Genomic DNA, 20,603 nt, shown 5'->3' on the forward strand with positions numbered 1-20,603 from the left:
TGTCTGTCTGTCTGTCTGTCTGTCTGTCTGTCTGTCTGTCTGTCTGTCTCCACCAGGCCTTTGGCCAGCTGGGTTAGCCATCGGACCCTCGTACCACGTAGGCCTCCTGTGGGTGGGGAGGGGGATGGAAGGGTATAAGTCGCCTCGGGTGTTTGTATAAGTTGTTATAATGAGAATTTTAAACTGGTTCTGCTGATTTTATTGGAATTATTGGAATTGCCGTACACCGCCCTGAGCCCTTTGGGGGGAGGGTAGTATAAAAGCATAATAAATAAATACATAAATAAATAAATAGTCTGTCTGTCTCAGTATATTGTCTGTCTATCTATCTGCCTGTCTATCTCAGTATATTGTCTGTCTGTCTGTCTGTCTGTCTGCAGGAATTTTCCAAGTGGGAGTTGACAGCTCTCCCTCATGGACGGTGTGTGTGTGTGTGTGTGTGTGTGATAATTTGCTCCCTGACTTTGCAGCATTCAGGGTCTCGTCCCACCCCCCATGTTTTAAGATCAGCCCCCCCTCTTTCCACCAGCCTTGGAAAGCATCTCCCCTCCAGCTCCTTCAGCTGCATCTCCTGACTCCTCCTCCTGGCCATGTGGTGTAACTGCAGGCACGGGGGACTCCAGAGGGCTCCGAACAAGTGACCACCTGGGGTGGCGCAGTGAAGGGCCACTGGTGCGCTGCAGGGACTTGGCTGCCTCCCCCCCATTGGGAACATCGGCGGGGGGCGGGGCTGGCAAGGCCTCCTGGATGGCTCCAGCCAGCTTCCAGCCGGTGCCACGGGGGTCTGGCTTGTGGTGAGAACATTCCTCGAATCCGGGCTCGATCAGCAGGCGAGAACGTGACTCGAATCCGGGCCCGTTCAACAGGAAGCTTGAGCCAAATGCGCACTAACTCCAGGATGGAGGCATGCAGGCCGGGTTTCCTGTGAACTGACCCTCGAGGACGACAGCTTTTTGTTTTAATTGAAAATGTATTGATGATACTTACATTTTTTCCCATTGAACCATGGGGGAAAAAAAGAGAAGGATGACCCCTTTGAAAAGGCAGGATGTCGGACTGCCAGCTTTAGGTAGGGAAATTGGTGGAGATTTGGGGGCGGGGCCTGGGGAGGGGCCTCAGCAAGGTATAATTCCTCAGAGTCCATTTTCTCCAGAGTGGCTGATCTCTTTTGTAATTCTGGAACATTTCCAGGCCTCACTGGGAAGTTGGCAACCCCGCCGGGAAACCCCAAGGCAGTGGTGGCGAACCTATGGCACTCCAGAGGTTCATGGACTACAATTCCCATCAGCCCCTGCCAGCATGGCCAATTGGCCCCTGCCAGCCTGGCCAAATGGACTACAATCCCCTTCAGCACTTGGTCATGCTGGCAGAGGCTGATGGGAATTGTAGTCCATGAATATCTGGAGCGCCATAGGTTCGCCACCACTGCCCCAAAGGCTCTGTGGTGCTGCAGAAGGAACATCAGATATGTTGGGCCTGATCTATTGATTCCATCGCGGGCCCTGTCTATTCCCTCCCTTTCTTTTGGCCTTAGATCGGGCGCCTGTTTTAAACAACTTCTGTTTTAAAAACCTTTGCTGTTTTAATCTATATCTGTTGTTTATAGTTGCTGAATAGGTTTTAAGGGTTTAAGTTTTATGCTGTTGATTTGCTGTTCGCTAGAACAGCTGTAGTGTGAGCCACCTCAAGCCCTTCGGGGAGGAGGCGGCCAATAAGTCTAATAAATAAATAGGTAGGGAGGTAGGTAGGGAGGTAGGTAGGTAGGTAGGTAGGTAGGAAGGGAGGGAGGGATGGATGGATGGATGGATGGATGGATGGATGGATAGATGGATAGATGGAACGCTCTACCACCAGCTGTCCGGGCCCTGCGGGACCTGAAAGAATTCCGCAGGGCCTGTAAGACGGAGCTGTTCCGCCGGGCCTTTGGAGGTACCAGCCGTTGATGGTGCCCCCCCCCTCCTGTGGCTTTTACATCTGTGCCTTGCCATCTCGGGATTTGCTGCCCTTCCCTCTCTGAAAGAGGGTGAAATTAGATTGTCGGACGCCATCTTACAAATTAATTTAATTTTTTTTTTAGTCTTTTATCTACTGCTGTTCTTAAAGGTTTTAACTGTTTTTATCTGTATACAATGGTTATCGCGTTGTACACCGCCCAGAGCCCCTAGGGGATGGGGCGGTCTAGAAATCTGAAAAATAAAAATAAAAAAAATAGATGGATAGATAGATATGGAGCCAAATCTACCATTCCAGCAAGGCGGCTCCAAACGCACTTCAGAGAGAGGAAGGTTTTCGTCAACGCTGTGTCAAAATGGCCCTGCACGAGCTTCCAGAAAGTTCCCCTGAGCTCCACACGTGGCTCACTGTAACCTGGGCCTCTTGAAGCTGGCCACCTTTAGTGGTCTGGAGGATCCTCCACTGCCTTCTACAGAAAAGGAGAACAACTAGATTTAAGACCAGCAGCACCTCAGAGACAAACAAAATTACTGGGTGACTGTAAACCTCCAAGGGTCAGCGCTCCCTGCGTCATATGCCAGTAGGATTGGGAATCACTGAGTCAGTCAGAAGGTGGGAGGCAGTGTTGCAAGGGAATAAGGAAAAATATCACCAGCTCGATTGGAGCAGAGAAGGAATCCTTAAGAGCCAAAAAATTGGCCTCTGTGGTCAGCGAAGAAGCCTGTGCCCCTATTCAGCCACCGTTCCAAATTTGTGAATGAACTCAGGTTCGGCAATCTCACGCTGCTATCTCCCTTTGAAGCTTCTCTGGCGGCCTGTGAACTTCCACAGACCGGGAAAGATGGTGCGAAAGAAGCCCCCAGGCAGAGGTGCGTTGCCAAGGAAAGGTCGGGCGTGTGATTCCATTTCCCCTTTAGGTTTTTCTTCTTCTTCTTCTTCCCAGGAGGTGTAAGAATGGAGACGTCCCCTTTGTTTCCTCCAGCAGTCGTGTTGGGGTAGCGGTGTACGCTACCTCCTTTCAGAATTCTAAACGGACCCACGGGCTCAAAAAGGTCAGGGATCCCTGTTGTAGAGAACGGCTTTTATTGCCGCTGGACACCGTTTGAGTGCGGCTCAACAAGAGCTGTGCCGCTCCGACATCTGGTAGGGCCCTGAGGTGGGCTTAAGGGGATCAGGAGACAGCTGGAAGGAATGTCGTAAGAGTGGCTTTTGGACTGGCCCATCCTCTTAGGGCAGGGGTGAGCAATTATTTTTTCCATGGGGCCGCATAAGAAACAGAAAATATTGTGGAGGGCCGGGCCAAAAGGCAGGGGGGCGAGGCGCTTTTGAAAGCCCCGCAGAAGCCGGCAGCCAAGGCAACCGGCTTCTGCGGGGCTTTCAAAGGCACCTTGCTCCCCAACACGGCAGGGGGGCCAGTCAGGGTCATCCGGCGGGCCGGATGTGGCCCGCGGGCCGTATAATGCCCAGGTCTGTCTTAGGGGGGGGGGGGGGGAAAGCTCTTCTCCTCCTAGAGGCAAACTCTATGCTGGGGATGATTAGGAAAGGAGTTGAGAATAAAACTGCAAGGATTGTCATGCCCTTATATAAAGCCGTGGTGCGACCGCACTTGGAGTCCTGTGTTCAGTTCTGGTCGCCACATCTCAAAAAGGATATCGAAGAGATAGAAAAAGTGCAGAGAAGGGCAACGAGGATGATTGAGGGACTGGAGCACCTTCCTTATGAGGAGAGGCCGCAGCTTTTGGGACTCTTTAGTTTGGAGAGGAGACGTCTGAGGGGGGATATGACTGAAGTCTATAAAATTATGCCTGGGGTAGAAAATGTTGACAGAGAGAAATTTTTCTCTCTTTCTCACAATACCAGAACCAGGGGGCATTCATTGAAAATGCTGGGGGGAAGAATTAGGACTAATAAAAGGAAACACTTCTTCACGCAATGTGTGATTGGTGTTTGGAATATGCTGCCACAGGAGGTGGTGATGGCCACTCACCTGGATAGTTTTAAAAGGAGCTTGGACAGATTGATGGAGGAGAAGTGGATCTATGGCTACCGATCTTGATCCTCTTTGATCTCAGATTGCAAATGCCTTAGCAGACCAGGTGCTCAGGAGCAGCAGCCGCAGAAGGCCATTGCATTCACCTGCTGCAGGTGAGCTCCCAAAGGCACCTGGTGGGCCACTGTGAGTAGCAGAGTGCTGGACTAGATGGACTCTGGTCTGATCCAGCAGGCTAGTTCTTATGTTCTTATGTTCTTTCTCGGCCTGGTTTTCCCGTAAGGCTCGCATCTAGCAGAGTTCTCTTGCCTCTGGGCCTGTGAATCTCCCAAATGGTACTGCTGCTACGTCGATTTCACCATGGGTTGCTTTTTCCCAGGATGGAGATCAGTGCTTAGCTCCGTTTCAGTAGCCGGCGTGGTGTGTAGTGGTCAAGAGCAGGTGCACTCTAATCTGGAGAAGCGGGTTTGATTTCCCCACTCTGCCACTTGAGCTGTGGAGGCTTGAGCTATGAACTAGATTAGCTTGTGCACCTGAACACATGCCGTCTGGGTGACCTTGGGCCAGTCACGGTTCTTCGGAGCCCTCTCAGCCCCACCCACCTCACAGGGTGTTTGTTGCTGGGGGTGGGGGTGGGGAAGAGAAAGGAAATTGTAAGCCCCTTTGGGTCTCCTTACAGGAGAGAAAGGGGGGTATAAATTCAAACTCCTCCTCCTCTTCCTCTGCCCTCCTGTATCCGTAGCTGGATTAACAGAACAGGCAGAACCAAAGCCGGAGGAGGAGGAGGAGGAGGAGGAGGAGGAGGAGAGTTTGGATTTATATCCCCCCTTTCTCTCCGGTAAGGAGACTCAAAGGGGCTGACAATCTCCTTGCCCTTCCCCTCCCCCCCACAACAAACACCCTGTGAGGTGGGTGGGACTGAAAAAGTTCTGAAGAACTGTGACTAGCCCAGGGTCACCCAGCTGGCGTGTGTTGGAGTGCACAAGCTAATTTGGTTCCCCAGATCAGCCTCTACAGCTCAAGTGGCAGAGCGGGGAATCAAACCCGGTTCTCCAGATTAGAGTGCACCTGATCTTAACTACTGCACCGTGCAGGAGGGGCCGCCCTCTTCAGTAGACACCATTAACCCTTTCATGCCGATGCAGGTATCTGAGAAGAGGAGGAAGGTGAAGAGGAAGCTGGTGAGGCGTGGCCAAGTGGGGAGGAATAGCAGGAGTGATTGGTTTCCTCAGTGGGCACAGTAAACCACCAAAGGTTTTCTAGAGCCCACTGTATTTGTTCGTACAACAGGTTTTATTGCTAGTAAGTTTCTATTAGTCAAAGCTCCCTCCATAAGTATCTCAAAAGCTGTACCCCAAAAATCTTTTTCGCCTTTAAGGCAAAGCCGTAGTGAGGGGGCCCCATGCCCCCACCACGCCCCGCACTGGCAGGCGCCAGGCACGTCACGCCCCCCTTCCCCTTGGTGCTACGCCACTGCTTTAAGGTGCTACTAGACTCAAATCTTGTCCCAGCTAGAACACAGGACAAGAGGTCCAACTCTGCAGAACGCAGCTGTATACATGGAGCAGCAGTGGCGTGGGAGGTTAAGAGCTCGTGTATCTAATCTGGAGGAACCAAGTTTGATTCCCAGCTCTGCCGCCTGAGCTGTGGAGGCTTCTCTGGGGGATTCAGATTAGCCTGTGCACTCCCACACACGCCAGCTGGGTGACCTTGGGCTAGTCACAGCTTCTCAGAGCTCTCTCAGCCCCACCTACCTCACAGGGGGTTCGTTGTGGGAGAGGAAGGGCAAGGAGATTGTAAGCCCTTTTGAGTCTCCTATAGGAGAGAAGGGGGGGTATAAATCCAAACCTCCTCCTCCTCCTCCTCCTCCTCCTCCTCCTCCTCCTCCTCTTCTTCTTCTTCTTCTTCTTCTTCTTCTTCTTCTTCTTCTTCTTCGTTCCCACAATCTGTTTGCCTCTGCGAAAGTAGCTTTGGACTCATTCTGGAGGATATGTACATCAAAACGTGATCGGTCAGAGTCACACAACGTCGCATTTGTGCATGTTTTCAGAAAATAGTCCCGACAAAAAAAAAAGTTACATTCCCGTGGCTTGTGTCCCCAAATTCACACAAAAGATAAACTCTCTGACAGACCAATCTGGACTACATTTTTGATGTAACGTCTTCTGCTCCATTGGTGTGGATGCCAACATGGGGAGGATGCTTACTGAAAAGGACAAAAGGGAAAGATGCTCAAGTCCCCGCACCAGATCAGGGGTCCTTTTCAGTCTGGGGGCACTTTGGGAATTCTGACCCCGAGTGATGAAGACAGACACAAAATGGCTGCCGCAGGAGGCAGAGCCGGCCACGAAATGTCCGCCACGGCTTCCCTTCAGTCACTCAGTGCAGATCCTTGTGCTGTGGAGGTTAAACGAGAGGCCAATTTGCTAGCGGTTCCCGGCCCCTCCATGATGCGGCTGGCCTCCACTCGAGCCAGGGCCTTTACGGTCCTGGCCCCGGCCTGGTGGAACACTCTTCCTCCAGCTGTCCGGGCCCTAAGGTAGCAGAGGAATTCCGCGGGGGGGCCTGCAAGACTGAGTTGTTCCGCCGGGCCTTTGTAGTGTCCAGTCGCTGAGTAGGCCGCGCCCCTCTACTCACTTATTTTTAATATTCTATCTTTGTTTACATCTCCGTTACCCTCCGAGGGAGGAGTCCGACCGTTCCCTCTTTTTGGGGAGGCTTTTTAATGAATTGGGTTATGGGACACCTGTTGTTAATGTTTTGACTGCTGTTTTAATGGATTTTAATGGATTTTAGTAAATGTAACAATTGTTTATGTGGTCACTATTGTGATCCTTTGTTATACATTGTATATATGCTGACGTTGTTGGGCACCGCCCAGAGCCCCTTGGATATCTGATTGGCTGAGCAGGTTTTATTTGTTTGTTTGTTTGTTTGTTTGTTTGTTTATTATTTGGATTTGTAGACCACCCTACAAATTGGGGCTGAGAAAGCTCTGAGAAGCTGTGACTAGCCCAAGGTCACCCAGCTGGCGTGTGTGGGATTTGTGGTCTACAAATCCAAATAATAAACAAACAAACAAACAAACAAACAAATAAAACCTGCTCAACCAATCAGATATCCACATCAAGTGGATCCTGCCGCTCCCCCCTCCCTTGGGGTTAGACGGAATTGATAGCAGGTGCCATCCTTGTGTTAATGTTAAATTTAATATTAATGTTAATTTGATGCTGCATTTTAACGGGGTAGGGTTTATTTTTAATTGATTAGAGCCTGTATTAATTGACACGTCCGGATTTTAATCTGATATTGTGCTCTATTTATATTCTAATAATAATAATAATAATAATAATAATAATAATAATAATAATAATATCCTGCGGCCAAGTAAAATCCCTCCTGGACAAAAGCACCGTTTGGACCCACGCACCATCTCAGAAAATCTGGCGGGCGCCGGGAAAGGCGTGGGCAGCATCGTGACCCCTCCGGGCACCTACGCCAGACGCCAGAGAAACGGCCCAGCCAAACATGTGGACTTTCCAGTCCTGTTCATTTCGGTGGCAGACCACAAGGAGCATTTTACCACCCAGGCGCCAATAACGGGACACTGCTCAGATCTGGCACGGTCGCTTGCGAGCGGCCGAGCAGAACTGGGAGCCGTAAGCGACTGGGAAACCTCACTTTGGTTCTATGGCACGTGGAAATCTACGGCTTCCCAGAAGAGGCAGCTGTGCGCTCCCCCCCTTTCCCCATGTACTTGTCACCTTTAATGCTGAGCTCTGACAGGCCCTGTGCTTTTGGAAGCAACAAGCTAAAGATGTTTGGACAGGGAGGGATGAAAGCAGACGCCAGAAAGCTCGAGCATCAGTGTGACAGGAACATGCAAGAATATGAAGTCCCTGCTCAAGCCGACCGGCTGGCGAGAAGCTGCGGGGGCCTCTTGGATGGAAACCGGCAGCACCGTGTTTTGTTTAGATATAATTTTCAGTCTCTCACACATAAAACAAACAAAACACACAAACATTAAAAAAAAAACCCAGACCCTGCTACATACCGTATATTGACTTCCGGCTACCTCATCTTTGATTAAAAAGTTATCTCTAGATTCATGCATATATAATTAAGACGTGAATTCAATATTTCTTAAGTGCGTTCTAATGGTTACAGTCTATTGTTTCCTTTAGATTTCAAACCCTGCCACTACTTCTCTGTTCGAACAGGTTTTCAAAAGATAATCTTTCTCTCCTGTAAGGAGACTCAAGGTGGCTTACAAGCAGAGGTGGGATCCAGCCGGTTCTCACAGGTTCCCGAGAGTACGTTACCAATTATTTGTGTGTGCCGAGAGGGGGTTACTAATGGGTGGTTTTGCCACGTGATTTTTGCCTTAGTTACGCCCCTCCTCTCAGCAGTAGCGCCCAGAACTTGAAGCAGTCTAGCAGGAGGTGCACCGGCGTGCGTGGCAGCCTGCGCCTGCGTGCATTCGTTTCCCATCCAAGGACCGGCGCAGCAGCTGCGTCCTTGCCACAGCCCCACCCCCAGAATGCCCGGCCACGCCCCCGTCGTGCCCCACCCAGCCCCATTGGCACTACGCCACAGTTTGAATCCCACCACCATGGGAACCTGTTACTAAAATTCTTGGATCCCACAGCTGCTTACAAGCTCCTTTCCCTTCCTCTCCCCACAACAGACACTTTGTGAGGTAGGTGGGGCTGAGAGAGGACGGAGAGAACTGTGACTAGTCCAAGGTCACCCAGCAGGAATGTAGAAGTGCAGAAACACATCTGGTTCACCAGATAAGCCTCTGCCACTCAAGCGGAGGAGCAGGGAATCAAACCAGATCGAATCCTCTAGATTAGACTCCGCCTGCTCTTAACCATTACACCACACAGGCAGGTTCAATCCCAGCATCAGTAGATGGCAGGTAAGCAACCACTGGAGAAGAAAGGGGGGGTCTTCTGAGTCCCCCTTTAGAAGCAAAAATAACCACACTCACACACTATGAATGAACAAGCATTCAACATGGCTGCCTCCCGGCGATCTTGGCTTTCGAGCTGAAAAGCTCAAGAAAAGAGAAAGCTCGTTTCAACATCGTTTCACTGATGTGGTCAATTCACTTTTCTGCTGAATCTCTGGCCCTTTCCGCACACGCAAAATAATGCGTTTTCAAACCACTTTCACAACGGTTTTCAAATTGATTTTGCTATTCCACACAGCTTCAAAGAGCACTGAAAGCAGTTTGCAAGTGCATTATTCTGCATGTGCGGACTGAGCCTGTGAGAACCTTTCATGACCATTATCAGGTTATGACAGTGGTGGTGAACCTATGGCGCTCCAGATGTTCATGGACTACAATTCCCATCAGCCCCTGCCAGCATGGCCAATTGGCTGATGGGAATTATAGTCCATGAACATCTGGAGTGCCATAGGTTCGCCACCACGGGGTTATGACATCCTGAAACGTCTTTTTCACAGTCTCTTTAGGCACGCGGCAACCGCGTGAAATCCCGTTCAGAGGGGCCAATTGTCCGCCGTGACCAGACGCCACGGGCGGGATCGAGCTTCCTGTCCACGTTGGCCAAGGCCACGTTTTTTAAAAGAAACTGCCAAAACATCAGCTCCCCTCTGCACAGGCGGTGGTAGCAGCGGCACACGCTGTGATGGGGAAACTCCGGTTCCTGCAGTGACTGCCGTGGGACCTTCGTGCCACGTGGAAAAGGAGGGCCATTTTCTCCCCCCTCCCACGCCCCCCAGCCCACGTCTTATCGGTCTACAGCAGTCCAAAAACCTTCAGCAGATAGACAGATATCCTTGGCACATACCGTACAGGTCCCGGCATGACGGAGCCTTCAGAGGAGAGCTCTCAGCCGCCAGCCTGCTCTGCCCCCTCCCTCCACCTTTCCCAGTCAATCGCCAAGATCATTGCTGGAAAGAGAATTGTCAATTGGCTTTCCAGACACTCCTTGGCACCTCGCCCGGGAGAAGGAAGAGAGCCCAGCCCGCCGGAGCAGGCAGCGCGGCGCATGCTTGCCTGGCGGGGAAGCAGAGAGACAGCGTCTGCTTTCAAGAGCAGCCCAGCGGGGCCCGGAGCCTCGGGAAGAAAAGCTTTCTCTGCTTAGCAACGCGTTCGTTCCCTCTTACACGTACAGGGCTGGCCGCGCAATAAAAAGGCTCCGGGGGGTAGGCCGGAAGCGTCTCTGCGGCAGCACGATTCGCGGCGGTCTGGGAGGCCGTTAAATCGAAACGGGAAAGCAAGGGGTCTTCCTGCCTCCATGCTCACAGGCCTGCAGGTAGGGACACGAGATGAGCCGGGCGGGATCTCATTGACGGTCCGTCCAGTCCAGCATCGTGTCTCGCACAGCAACCAACTAGCTCCTCTGGAGGTCCAACATCAGAGCACAGAGTCCAAGGGTGGCATCAAGAAGAAGAAGGAGAAGAAGAAGGAGGAGGAGGAGGAGGAGGAGGAGGAGGAGGAGCAGGAGCAGGAGCAGGAGCAGGAGCAGGAGCAGGAGGAGGAGAAGAAGAAGAAGAAGAAGGAGGAGGAGGAGGAGGAGGAGGAGGAGAAGGAGAAGGAGAAGAGGAGGAGGAGGAGGAGTTTGGATTTATATCCCCCCTTTCTCTCCTGCAGGAGACTCAAAGGGGCTGACAATCTCCTTGCTCTTCCCCCCCACAACAAACACCCTGTGAGGTGGGTGGGGCTGAGAGAGCTCAGAAGAGCTGTGACTAGCCCAAGGTCACCCAGCTGGCGTGTGTGGGAGTGCACAGGCTAACCTGAATTCCCCAGATAAGCCTCCACAGCTCAGGCGGCAGAGCTGGGAATCAAACCCGGTTCCTCCAGATTAGATACAGGAGCTCTTAACCTCCTACGCCACTGCGTGGTGTCAAGTGATGTGGGGGGGGGGGGGGGGGGCTGAGCGAGGGTTATAATGGAAGCTGGTTTTGGTGGTTAATTCTTAGTTCTGTCAATAGAGGTCTAAATGTTTAATCCTGTTGCTGTTTTCAAGAAAGGAAATCGTTTGGACGCAAGCCCGGCTACTGGAGCAGGTTAGAATCATAGAGTTGGAAGAGACCGCCAGGGTCATCCAGTCCTGCCATGCAGGAACGCACGATAAAATCACTCCTGACAGATGGCCATCCAGCCTCTCTTTAAAAACCTCCAAAGAAGGAGACTCCACCCCACTCACACCACACACGAGAGAATTTCTTAAACTGAAGGTGATCTTGTTTCAATGCAAGTAATATACTGAGCGGCTCAGTTGAAAGCCTGCAGTCTAAGAAGAGAACTAACCGGAGGGACCTACACACTCAAGCGAGTCGGTAAGATTTATCTAACACTGACAGGTCTGCGCTCCCACGAGGAGGAGATTCGGCCTGTTTGATCTCTCCGAGAAGCTAACCTGCCAACCTGCCAAATACCCGCTTGCAAAAGGAATGCGCTGCGTTGTTCACGCTCGGCGTTTCTAACATACGCTTCGCCGGTAATGTGCAAACCGCGTTTGAAGGGTTCTGGATGCTGGGGGGACGTCTCTGCTCGCCAGCAGTGCCTTGAGGCGAGCAGCCGTGCAGAGAAACGGGGCGAGGGGAGACAGAGAGATGTTCCAAGCCCCTTTGGCGACAGAAATCTGCCATTGTTAACAACCCACGCTGAACCTGGGAGATAAAGAGACACGTGACTTCGTGTTTTTTCTTTCAATGAATCGGTTGTTAGCCAGTCCCTTCAGGGCTACGGAACTTGCAGAAGCAAATCTTCCCACCCAGGCACTAAATCCAGGGTAGCCTGGATTCCGCAAGCAATGGAAAGTGAGACCAAACAGTGTGCTTGAGGGCACAGAGATCTATCCCCTCGAAATGTGGACGAGGACACAAGTATGGTGTAGTGATTAGGAGCCAGTGAACTCTAATCTGGAGAACCGGGTTTGATTCCCCACTCTTCCATAGGACCGGCAGACTCTTGTCTGATGAACTGGATTTGTCTCCCCACTCCTCCGCATGAAGCCTGTTGGGTGACCTTGGGCTAGTTCACAGTTCTCTCAGAACTCTCTTAGCCCCACCTACCTCACAGGGTGTCTGTTGTGGGGAGTGGAAGGGAAAGGAGATTGTAAGCCCTTTTGAGATTCCTTACTGTAGAGAAAAGCGGGGTAAAAATCCAAACTCCTCCTCTTCTTCTTAAATGTTTAGATCTTTCTTTCTTTCTTTCTTTCTTTCTTTCCTTCTTTCCTTCCTTCCTTCCTTCTTTCCTTCCTTCTTTCCTTCTTTCTTTCTTTCTTTCTTTCTTTCTTCCTTCCTTCCTTCCTTCCTTCCTTTCTTCTTTTCTTTCTTTTTTCCTTTCTTCTTTCCTTTCTTCTTTCCTTTCTTCTTTCTTTCTTTCTTCCTTTCTTCCTTCTTTTCTTTCTTCCTTCCTTTCTTCCTTCCTTCCTTCCTTTCTTTTCTTTCTTTCTTCCTTCCTTCCTTCCTTCCTTCCATCCTTCCTTCCTTCCATCCTTCTTTCCATCCTTCTTTCCTTCCTTCCTTCCTTCCTTCCTTCCTTCCTTCCTTCCTTCCTTCCTTCCTTCCTTCCTTCTTTTCTTCCTTCCTTCCTTTCTTTCTTTCTTTCTTTCTTCCTTTCTTCCTTTCTTTCTTTCTTCTTTTCTTTCTTTCTTTCTTTCTTCCTTCCTTCCTTCCTTTCTGCTATTAAGTCACACCTGACTTATGGCAACCTTCAAGGGATCTTCAAGCCAAAAGAGGTACAGAGGTTCTAATCAAAGGAACGCCTCTGCACTCTGTTGATGGACCTCCAGAGGAGCTGGTTGGCTGCTGTGTGAGACAGGATATTGGACTAGATCACAGGTGTCAAACTCGCGGCCCTCCAGAGGTTATGGACTACAATTCCCATCATCCCTTGCCAGCATGATGCTGGCAAGGGATGATGGGAACTGTAGTCCATGACCTCTGGAGGGGCACAAGTGTGACACCTATGGACTAGATGGACCACTGGTCTGATCTAGAAGGGCTCTTCTGACGTTCTTCCCACTCCAATCCTTTCTAACATCCCTACTGAAAGACAGCCTTCCCCTCCTGAATAGTACATCAATGTGTGACTGTCCAAGGTCTCCATACCAGGGCCCAGATGCCAACGAGGGAAATCTAAAGCACTCTAAAATGGCAAAACCTACAAGAAATCAGTGGGAATTAGAGAGAAAAAAAAACAACCCACCAAAAAGCCTAAGCAGTAAGTAAAACCACTTTGCAAAGTCAAGTACCTGCTTCCTGTCAAAGGAAAGGCGAAATGGGCCTTTTGTGAGAAAGGAGGGAAGCAATTAACTCCCGGGATGCGCGGGGATTGCAAGAATCCATTTCTTGGCACCTGCAGGAGGGAGAAAATGGTTATGTCACCCTGACGGGTGACAAATGACATGTCAGGGAATAAAGGTGTGTGGGGGGAGGGGGTTGAAAAGGCTTCCGGCGGTTTAACAAGGAGAGCTGCAGGCACAGCAAAGCTCTTGCAGGACTCCTCTGTGCTCCCAAGGAAAGTTGCAAAGAGGTTTCGAAGCCTCTGATGTTAAGAGTCGGAGCCCTCCCCTGGCTAAGGGGTGCCCAGAGATCACAGGAGGGTCCCCAAAATGGTACAAGGTCTGGAGTCCGTGCCCTATGAGGAGAGGCTTCGGGAGCTGGGGATGTTTAGTTGGGGAAGAGAAGGTTAAATGATAGCCATGGTTAGATATTTGAAGGGAGGTCATGTTGGTGAGGGAGTTAGCTTCCCCCTCTCTGCCTCCCACTAATTCTCCCAAACCTAAACGCAGGCAGCAACAGTATTTATTTATTTATTTGATTTATAATCCCGTCCTATCCCCACAGGGCTCAGGGCAGGTCACAACATAAAACTTAAAAACAATCTTTAAAACATAAAATTCCAATGTAAACACTAAAAGCAATTAAACAAGAATACTAAGCATCAACACTATAAGCAATTAAACAATAATACTAAGCATCAACACTAAGCATCAATACTAAGCATCAACACTGTTCCAATATAACCACCAAAAGCAATTAAACAATAATACTAAGCATCAACACTATAAGCAATTAAACAATAATACTAAGCATCAACACTAAAAGCAATTAAACAAGAATACTAAGCACCAACACTAAAAGCAATTAAACAATAATACTAAGCATCAACACTAAGCATCAACACTGTTCCAATATAACCACTAAAAGCAATTAAACAAGAATACTAAGCATCAACACTATAAGCAATTAAACAATAATACTAAGCATCAACACTAAAAGCAATTAAACAATAATACTAAGCATCAACACTAAGCATCAACACTGTTCCAATATAACCACTAAAAGCAATTAAACAAGAATACTAAGCATCAACACTAAAAGCAATTAAACAAGAATACTAAGCATCAACACCGTTCATAAATATTAAAACCGATGGCGACGAGTAATTCTCTTAGGGCAGGGGTCTGCAACCTGCGGCTCTCCAGATGTTCATGGACTACAATTCCCATCAGCCCCAATTCCCATCAGCCCCAATTGGCCATGCTGGCAGGGGCTGGTGGGAATTGTAGTCCACAAACATCTGGAGTGCCATAGGTTCGCCACCACTGCTATAGCTGGATGTGTCTGACGTAAGGAGCCAGGAAATCAGTTTCATCGGTCATAGCCAGTGTGAAGTCCCAAGATGATGGGAATTGTAGTCCATGAACATCTGGAGAGCCACAGGTTGCACACCCCTGTCTTGGGGAAAAACCAGAGCCCCGTTCTCTCTACCTGCCTGGTTCCGAGAACGCAGAAAATGTGACCTTTCACGGGATTAACGGATTGCTTGATAAGAGACAGACAGCGTATCGAGAGATGAACACATCGAGAGATGAACACGTCTCCCACAGTGCTTCTGGAAGCAAACAGCAGCCACTGGAATTACCAGCTGGTTATAAAGCCCCCCTCGATCCCCTCCCCAAAAACTGCTACGTTCCTGGGCTTCTTACGGAGCCACCCTTCGTCTCACGGAGGAAACGTGAGCAGAATTTGCGGATGTCCCGTTGTGCCTCTTTTGGATCTTTGGGAAGGGAGTATTTTGCTCAGTGGGACTTGTGAAGATGCAGCAGGGAGGTTGGTGTGGGATTTATTGTGTTGTTTTAATTGGGGGGGTGGGGAAAGGAGAGAAACTGCCAACAGTTCCAAAGAGACTGGCCAGACACCAAAACAGATCAATGAACACAGATGGTTCCTCTCAAAGCGCTGACCTGGCCCCGGGGCAACCGAGCCACCGATTGTCTGCTCCCTTCACCCGGCAACAGGCGTCTCTTACCCAGGAGGCCCCTTCCGCACATGCAGAATAATGCACTTTGCAGCTGGATTTTGCTGTGCGGCATAGCAAAACCCACTTGCAAACAGTTGTGAAAGTGGATCGAAAGTGCATTATTCTGCATGTGCGGAAGGGGCCTAACCAAGGCAGTTGTGGCATGGGAGGTTAAGAGCTCGTGTATCTAATCTGGAGGAACCGGGTTTGATTCCCAGCTCTGCCGCCTGAGCTGTGGAGGCTTATCTGGCGAATTCAGATTAGCCTGTGCACTCCCACACACGCCAGCTGGGTGACCTTGGGCGAGTCACAGCTTCTCGGAGCTCTCTCAGCCCCACCTACCTCACAGGGTGTTTGTTGTGAGGGGGGAAGGGCAAGGAGATTATAAGCCCCTTTGAGTCTCCTGCAGGAGAGAAAGGGGGGATATAAATCCAAACTCCTCCTCCTCCTCCTCCTCCTCCTCCTCCTCCTCCTCCTCTTCTTCTTCTTCTTCTTCTTCTTCTTCTTCTTCTTCTTCTTCTTCTTCTTCTTCTTCTTCTTGTAAGCTTTCAATTCCCCCACTCTTAGGCTCCAGTAGCCCAAGAGGCAGGATAACCAGCGTGAATGGCAGCTTCTAAGAAGCTCAAAGAAGAAGAAGAAGCTCAAAAGATGGAGATTTGCTGGGCCCTCTGACAGGGCAAAATAACCTCGGGGGTTGTTCCAACAGGCGTTAACGACCTGGTCTGCACTCTGTACGGGCTCAGAGCCCACAAAGGAAAAAAGCGAAAGAGGCAGAAGGCGAGGAGATTCAAATCGCTTCTCTCCCTCAGAGACGCTCCGCTTCCCCGTGCGTCTTCCCTAGGCCCAAGCACAAGGGCCAACTCTGGGTCGAGAAATTCCTGAAGGTCTGGGAAGGAAAGGAATCCAATGAGGTAAAATGCCACAAACTCTGCTGTCCGAAGCAGCCATTTTCTCTAGAGCAAGGGTGTCCAACTCCGGTGCTTCAGAGGTTCATGGACTACAATTCCCATCAGCCCCTGCCGGCATGGCAAGGCTGATGGGAATTGGGGCTGATGGGAATTGTAGTCCATGAACATCTGAAGCACCGGAGTTGGACATCAACACTGTTCATAAATATTAAAACCAATGGCGACGAGTAATTCTCTTAGGGCAGGGGTCTGCAACCTGTGGCTCTCCAGATGTTCATGGACTACAATTCCCATCAGCCCCTGCTGGCATGGCCAATTGGGGCTGATGGGAATCGGGGCTGATGGGAATCATAGTCCATGAACATCTGGAGAGCCGCAGGTTGCAGACCCCTGCCCCAAGAGAATTACTCGTCGCCATCGGTTTTAATATTTATGAACAGGGTTGATGCTTAGTATTATTGTTTAATTGCTTTTAGTGTTTATGTTGGAATTTTATGCTTTAAAGATTGTTTTTCAGTTTTAAGTTTTAAGCAGGGGCTGATGGGAATTGCAGTCCATGAACATTTGAAGCACCAGAGTTGGACACCCCTGCTCTAGAGTGACCGATCTCTGCCATCAGGTGTAACTCTAGGACCAGTCTGCAGGTTGGCAACCTTAGGAAAAAGGGGTACGGGGGATTCTAACCCCTCCGCATGTCCTTCTTATAACTGAGGCCTTCTCAAAACCTCCACCTGAGGTTCAGGCAGCGGAAGAGCCAGGTGCACAAAACCTGAACATTGGAGGCCACCTGGTCAATCTTCCCACCAGAGGAAGAAGAAGAGGAGTTTGGATTTATACCCTGCCTTTCTCTCCTATGATGATGATGATGATGATGATGATGATGATGATGATGAAGAAGAAGAAGAAGAAGAAGAAGAAGAAGAAGAAGAAGAAGAAGAAGAAGAAGAAGAAGAAGAAGAAGAAGAAGAAGAAGAAGAAGAAGAAGAAGAAGAAGAAGAAGAAGAAGAGAATGCGAGTTTGGATTTATATCCCCCCTTTCTCTCCTGCAGGAGACTCAAAGGGGCTGACAATCTCCTTGCCCTTCCCCCCTCACAACAAACACCCTGTGAGGTAGGTGGGGCTGAGAGAGCTCCGAGAAGCTGCGACTAGCCCAAGGTCACCCAGCTGGCGTGTGTGGGAGTGCCCAGGCTAATCTGAATTCCCCAGATAAGCCTCCACAGCTCAGGCGGCAGAGCGGGGAATCAAACCAGGTTCCTCCAGATTAGATACAAAAGCTCTTAACCTCCTACGCCACAGATTAGAGTCCACTGCTCATGTGGACTGGGATCTGGAAGATCCAGATTCAGATTTCTGACCTGGAAGCTCATTGGGTATCCTTGGACCAGACTCACACTCTCAGACCCGGCCTACTTCGCAAGGCTGTTCTTGGGGGGAGAACGGTACATTGGTACTTACCCTGAAGGGACCTTCTCCTGGTAGGCGATGAGGGCATCTTGGCCCTCCCTGTGCGCACTTTCTATGCAGTCTCCAAAATTAATCATTCCTTCGTTTATTATTATGATCTATGGATCGGGGTAGTTAGTTATAAAATACTTGGAGTTCCTCACGTTTTGATGTTTGTTTTCAATGTTATTCTTCGTTACTTCCTGTTCTACTTCTTAAGATAATAGAGTTTTTTCTCTCACTGCTGAGTCAACGGAATACTGGGGATCTAAGATGGATTCCAGCCTCTACAGGAAGTGACATCATTTAGTCCTGCCTCCCTGAGTATAGGTTGGAAATCACCCAATCCAAGATGCCCGAGATCGCCTCCAGGAGAACTGAGTAAGCTGCTTTGGGACCCCATTGGGGATAAAGGCAGAATATAAATACAGTAAATAAATAATCTGATTGGCTCAAATTCAACACCAAGGACTCCAGATACATCATAATCCTAGCACCCTCACCCCTAAGCCCCATAGAGGCCCCTTCCGCACATGCGGAATAATGCACTTTCAATCCACGTTCAATTCGCTTGTCCATCTCCATCTGTCCCTACAGACTGTGCCAGTATTTGGCTCGCCGTCCTGCCAGCCTCTACCTCGAAACAATTAAAAAAATAGGAGCAGCAGTGGAGTAGGAGGTTAAGAGCTCGTGTATCCAATCTGGAGGAACCGGGTTTGATTCCCAGCTCTGCCGTCTGAGCTGTGGAGGCTTATCTGGGGAATTCAGTTTAGCCTGTGGACTCCATCACACGCCAACTGGGTGACCTTGGGCTAGTCACAGCTTCTCGGAGCTCTCTCAGCCCTACCTACCTCACAGGGTGTTTGTTGTGAGGGGGGAAGGGCAAGGAGATTGTCAGCCCCTTTGAGTCTCCTGAAGGAGAGAAAGGGGGGATATAAATCCAAACTCTTCTTCTCCTTCTACTGTGCGGAATAGCAAAATCCACTTGAAAAACAATTGTGATAGCAGGTTGAAAGTGCATTATTCTGCATGTCCGGAAGGGGCCAGAGTTTGGGAAATGGAGGGTGATTTACAGACAGATCTTTTGCACCACATTCAGTTTATAAAAATCAGAAACAGGGAGACAAACCAAAAAACAAAGGATTGTTGGGGATAGTTCAGTGCTCAAGACAGAAAAGACGAGTTTGGCTATGGGAGATCCAGATTCAAAAGCCTGGTCAGACACAAATTGACAGTGGTAGTCCATGAACCTTGGGCCAAACAGTCGAGCTTGCCAGCTGTCTGCTAAGAGTAGCACTTCTAAGGCCCCTTCGAATCCGACCTGGAGAACTGTAAAACCTGAGGGGACAGAAGGTCTCAGTGGGTCGCATCCGGGCCTCTGAGCCTATAGGAGAGGAAGGTCCTCCAATGAAGAGTTATAGATTCGAGAGGTTGATGGTTCATGGACGCGACATGATTGTATTGATGACTCCGCCGAATAACCTTTTTTTGCTAGGGCCTCCTCACTAAGCCAAGCGTCAGGACAAAACCACTTTGGGTTGATGGACCACCGGGTCCCCGAGAGCATGTCCACGGGCTTAGGTATCTCAGGGCTGGAAGTTGCCAATTGAAGGATTGAGGAGAACCATGGTCGCCTGGCCACCACGGCTTCAGGAATTACGCCGGCTTTCTGACCAGACCTTCCTTATGAGCTTCTGGATGATCGTAGTGGATAGGGTGATAGAGGAGCTCCCCGCCACGGAGCCAGTGCACGGCATTGCTAGTGCTCGGGAATGAAAGTATCTGGTGAAAAATCGGTGAAGTTGTGCATTTTGAGCGGAGGTAAAGAGATCGACGTGGGACAAATCGAGGGTTTGAGTGATCAGTTGGAAGATCGCCGGATGGAGCTTCCACTTCAAGCTTCCACCGACATGGGCTAGCCAGTCCGCCTGAAGAGATTCCCTGTATGCCTGGGTCGGCTTATAGGAGATGTTTTCGCCCATGTCAGTATCTCTACTGCCTGTAGATGAAGGTGAGGGATCTGGACCCGCTTCCTGATTGTTTAGATGGGCCTTTGCCATGTTGTCGGTTCGACCAAAAGATGACAGTCCGATCTGAGGCTGGAAGGCCTTGAAGCCAAGAGAATAGCTCGCGAACTCTAAGTAGTTGATGGGCAGACGGTTTGGGTCATCGCCCAGAGACCTTTGTGCGCTATATTGTCCCTCTTAAGGATGCCCCCCCATCCGCTAAGACTCGTATAGGTCTGTGAACTGCATCTGATGAGGTTGATGAAGACTTTCCCTTGGAAAGGTTTTTCTGATGAGACCACCAGCTAAGACTGTGGAAGGCAACTGGATCTGTGATCTGGAGTGACCTGTCTTCCTTCCTCATGATCCGTATTGGTGAGGCTGAGAAACTGTTGAAGGGGGGGGCGATGGAACCTCCCCACTGCAACATATCATCGATAACAGAGATGAAGAGACCCATCAGTTCATTAGCTGAAGAAGGAAGCTCTCCATTGGGAGGGGAAGACCACACAACCTCTGGATCTTGAGAATTTTGACGAATGGAATGAAGAGACGATTGTGTACTGTGTTCATGGTCAGCTCAGATGTTCCATTCAAGTGGCTGGAATCAGGGAACTCTTTGCAAGTTGACTATAAACCCGTGAAGACGAAGGGTACTGTGACTCCACATCCAGGTCTCGGCGGGTTTTGTGTTCTGGACCCGGACCTAATCAGGATGTCAGCCCAAGTATAAGTGGATATGAAGACCTTGTTCCCTAAGAGCCAGCGATAGGTGCCAGAAGGAGCTTTGAGAACACTCCCCGGCTGTACAGTCCGGCGGGGAGAGCCTTGCACTGGTAGTGTTCCGACTGCGACGCGAACCTGAGGAAACGCCTGTGGAGTGGGTTGATGGGGACGAAGATATGCTTCGGGTCAGGTCGAGAGATGTTAAGTAATCGCCAGCTTAAGAGCCTCCACTATGGATCTCAAGGTTTCCATCTTGAAATGGCGTGAGGGCGATGAATCTGTTCATC

General features: G+C 49.9%; 1 long non-coding RNA gene across 1 annotated transcript in view; it reads right to left on the reverse strand.

Annotated features, from left to right (window-relative positions):
- Positions 1 to 3,991, reverse strand: part of LOC125425153 — a 13,736-nt gene extending 9,745 nt beyond the window's left edge. Inside the window, exon 1 of the long non-coding RNA XR_007243321.1 lies at positions 3,941 to 3,991. This is a non-coding gene — a long non-coding RNA (uncharacterized LOC125425153). The remainder of the gene's footprint in view (positions 1 to 3,940) is intronic.
- Between the last annotated feature and the right edge of the window lie 16,612 nt (positions 3,992 to 20,603).

The sequence above is a fragment of the Sphaerodactylus townsendi genome, unplaced genomic scaffold, assembly GCF_021028975.2.
Source record: "Sphaerodactylus townsendi isolate TG3544 unplaced genomic scaffold, MPM_Stown_v2.3 scaffold_19, whole genome shotgun sequence".
NCBI lineage: Eukaryota > Metazoa > Chordata > Lepidosauria > Squamata > Sphaerodactylidae > Sphaerodactylus > Sphaerodactylus townsendi.